Below are 4462 nucleotides of genomic sequence, written 5' to 3'. Positions count from 1 at the left end.
TCTAAATAAAAATGTAGACAGAATCAACTACATCCATTATAACGTCCAGAGGCTGGGAAATAAAACAGAACAAGGCTTCTCCGCTGTCCATGAACAATTGTCAGCTACCTCTCTGATGGCTTTCCAGAACCGTATTGCTGTTGACATGTTGTTAGCTGAAAAAGGTGGTGTGTGCTCTATTTTTGGAGATCAGTGTTGCACCTTTATTCCCAACAACACCGCTGCTGATGGCAGCCTCACAAAGGCCCTTGAAGGCCTTCGCTCTCTTAACAGCAAAATGAAAGACCATTCTGGAGTTGACACAAAAATGTGGGATGGATTTGGAGACATTTTTGGTAAATACAAACAATTGGTGCTTTCTATTTTAATGTCTATAGCTGTATTTGCCGCCATCCTGACCTTATGTGGATGTTGTTGTATTCCATGTATTAGAGCGCTGCTAAATAGACTAATTACCACAGCAATACAACCCATGAAAGCAGAAATGTATGCCCTCATGCCCACTGAAAAATACCCATCTGATGATGAAGACAGCGAAGAGGATGAAATCTCTTTGCATTTTCCTGACTTTTATCCTAATTCCAATGACATTAACAGTAACTCACCAGTTTAAAGTACCTCTGAGTGTACCCTTTACAGCTAAAACATGATTTCATAGTTGAAAATCTGAAAAGAAGTAACTACTGAATGATAAAATAAATAGCTTAAAGTGAATAAACAGGGGGGAAATGTTGGATTAATTACACATGAGTTATTCTACTTTAATCATATTATTATGCTTACACACTGTGATCATATTATTATACTCACACATTTTGTTATCCTTATTTTACTTATATCATAAAGAGTGTTGAAATATTTTACTTGCTTGCTCTGTACTAATGTTTTAAGTCTGTGCAGACGGAGTGCTGATTGTGAGAGCTGGCTGCTGAAGGTCAGCCGGTTCAAGGAAAAGAACACGGGGAACTGCACGCACTAACACCGGAGAAAGGAGTGAAAGCTCTCCTTATCTTATGATACTGTATGATGTTATGCAGACTTCTGGTTCCGACTGGGTTTCACCCCCTCCTCCCTTTAAGCAGTCGGAACCACATTGTAGCCAGGGCGTTCCTTAATAAAAGCTTGGTAGAAGCGGAGACTGTTTCAGAGTGGTTTGGAGAATTGTAACTGAACAGTCTCTGATCACTCTCCTTGCAAGTAAATCATACTAAATTCTCTGTGTCTTTCTTTGTACAGGTTACTGAATAAAATGTTTGGTGTTTAAACCTAACAACTGAAAATGTGGCCAAAGGGACATGTTAAATCAGGGTGTGTCCACTCAGCATCACAGGTGTCTAGAATCTTTAAATCAGTCAGTAGATCTATGTGTAGGGCTACCGGTAGTCACTCTGCTGTTTGGTGACATGGTGTGTGTCACACTCAACATGGACCACAAGAAGAAAAGGTCAGAGTTGTCTGAAGAGATTAGAAAGAAAATTGAAGACCAGTATGTTAAAGATAACATTGGCTACAGCTTTCCCAGTCCTGCCACAGAGTCTTGTTTATATAAAGTTTGACTTATATTTTAACACATTGTACTGCATTCACTGTAGCTCTCTGGCTGTATAGCTTAGTTTGTTGCCTGTTGGAAGGTGAATCTCGATTCTTCTTGCGGAGCCTTTAACAGATTTTTCTGACCTGTATCTGGCGCCAAATATCTCCACATGAACTTTGACCAAATGCATGCATGCCCACAGCATTATGCGCCCACCTGCGTGCATCACTGTGGGGACATCATGATCAGGATGATAAGAGTGTGTTTATATTTAAAGTTTGGTCAGAAAAAAAAGCACATCCTCTCTTCTTTTTTTCTAGTCCTGTTATGCCCTTTAATGGGGACTTTCTATTATTTTCTGAGTAGTGCAAAACCAACAGTTCTCATGCCGACATATTATATGAGCTGGACAGTAAATGAGTGTTGACATATTTGCAGAACAGGTGGTTTTGTCTTTTTAAAATTTCTTCCTAGAATATTTTTTTCTTTCACAAATGAATTTCAGTCAGTGTGAGATTAAGCCAATGCAATAAGTTTATTTTCTAGCTTTCTTCACGCTTTTAACAGGGATACCAACAGGACATTTGGATATAATTGGCATTGACTATGGCAATATGTCATAGATTTGCAAAATTCACACTTCAGTTTGCTTCAGTCTGGTCTTTATAAATGAGAAACTTGATTGAAGCAAAAAACAGATATCATTCCAGCTCCTGGATTTATGTGTATTTGGGACCTTTTTTCTCCCGAATGGGTCTTACGAGCAATTTTCTTTCCCTTTATAAGGACTAAGAAAGAGATTAAAAGATATGATTCTCTCTCATCACTGCATAGTTGATATAAAAGACTCTTATAACGTGAAGATATTGCAGCTTACTGCAGCAAGCAGATAACAGGGTGTGGGTCCTGTTAAACATCTCTCCAGCACACAGGGGAGAAAAAAAATCTCATATACACTTGAGTCATTTGTTGAAAAAAAATGATAGGATTCACTGCTTTTTCTTTTTTCCCTATGAAGTATTTTATTATATTTATGGTCAACGACATAACCAAGCATCTAATCAGGAAAAACCACTGCAATTTTCATTAATCTCTCAGAGCGGCTGTCTTTCCTGTTTCCATGAGGTCCAGAAGATGGCAAGGAGGACATTTCAGGAACAGTTTAATTTCTACATGAATGGTTTGTCAGTTGCATGCTGTAAATGTTTTATCTGATGCCAGAGGCCCTCAGCTGGAGAGGACCAATCTTTTGAAATCATTTTTTTATATATATTTATGAAACCCTTATGAGACTTTTGCTTTGAAACATAAAGTATAATTACAGGCTGCAACTGTCCACCAAATAAGGTGAAATGCTATTGTCCAGAGAGGTTGGAGCACTCGGTTGTGCACTGAACGGTGTAAACGGCCCAGAGTCACTCTCATCCAGGCTGTTGACACAAAGCAGATTGGGTCTGCTGAGTCATGCTATGGATGAATTAATATTTGACCCTACCATCTGTGCCTCTCTTTATAAATGCAGGTTTGTTAGAGGAGGCCAAGTGTGTCCAGCACACTTCTGTTCCTGGCAGGCAGGATGGAGCAGCCATAACCATCTTCTGTTGCTCGACATGTGTGCTCTGAGCTTCCTTCCCTCTACAATCCCTAAAGTTGAAACAAATGTCTTCCTGTTATTTGTTCGCTCATTCAAAATTCTTGCTGAGGGAGATTAATATAACTATAGAAGAAAAGGCTATTTCAATGGAAAGTTAATTTTGTGATCCCATCAGCATTACTTTAAGATATTGTTAATGCACCAATCATACAAAATGTGTAAAATAAAGAGGAAAATTTAGAGACACTGCAGTATGAAATAAAATGCAAAATTGTGTTTACAGCAAGTCTCTTCCTTTTCCTCCTTTGCCTGAAAATTTCTTATATGATCTATGGCTCACAAGTGGCTCACACATACCCTTAAGGAGGATTTTCTTTAACATATGCCTAACACTTTGGATATTCCCATTTGGTACTTTTTTACTTCCACTTAACTTTCCATTAGTAGGCTTAGATCATGCACTATTTATTTTCTATCCATTCACTTTTGATGAAAAAAGTTGTTAGTTTAAAGTTGTTTTTTACCTGAAGTTTGCATTTTCTCTGCTTACTCTAGGTACTCTGATGGATTTTTGCACCTGTCAAATGTTTTAATGCATACTGCACATTTTCTGTTAGTGCAATAAACCTCAGTTCATATAATGAAATATTACTGTGTTCATAAGTTATTAGGTATATAAAACTGAAATAGCTGTTGCAAACACCAAAATATTTAGAAATAAAAATAATCAAGATTAATAGGGGGTGCCCTAACTTTTTCATATGACTGTAGCTCAATGTGTGATACCACTAGCTGCAAACAGTGCATTATATTTTCCTTGTTTGTTGTTAAATATCATTGTTCTACAGCATTTTTCTCTTTGCCCTTTAATTTCCTCTCCCAGAGTGGATGATTGAAATATAAGTTTTTTTGTAAAGAAAAATTTAAAAGCAGTTCGTCATTCCTGTTCTACGGAAGAGGATTAGGGCCACTGAAAAAAAAAAAGTTAACTGATTTTTATTTTATTTCAGAATTCTGACTTTAAAGGAATAGTACACCCAAAACATGATTAGCCTTCATTTTCTACTCACCCCCATGCTGAACAATACTCTGGAGTACTTTTTTGATATCTCAAATGCATCTGGAGATCTGGGAGGCTTCTTGCTGTCTGCTGACATTCAAATAATGGAGGTCTATGGCGCCCGAGACAGAAAGGTCCATAAAAGTCCACAAAAAACGTGTCAATACTCCTCCATACTGCTCGTCCAATGTATTCCAAGTGTCCTGAGTGGGTAGCATCCAGAATTTACTCGAAACGAAGTCATTTAGAATGTTTTTAGAGCATAAACAGTAGT

Source organism: Cyprinodon tularosa, unplaced genomic scaffold (assembly GCF_016077235.1).
Source record: "Cyprinodon tularosa strain WSP-4 unplaced genomic scaffold, ASM1607723v1 ctg185, whole genome shotgun sequence".
Classification (NCBI taxonomy): Eukaryota; Metazoa; Chordata; class Actinopteri; order Cyprinodontiformes; family Cyprinodontidae; genus Cyprinodon; species Cyprinodon tularosa.
This window is presented reverse-complemented; position numbering follows the sequence as displayed.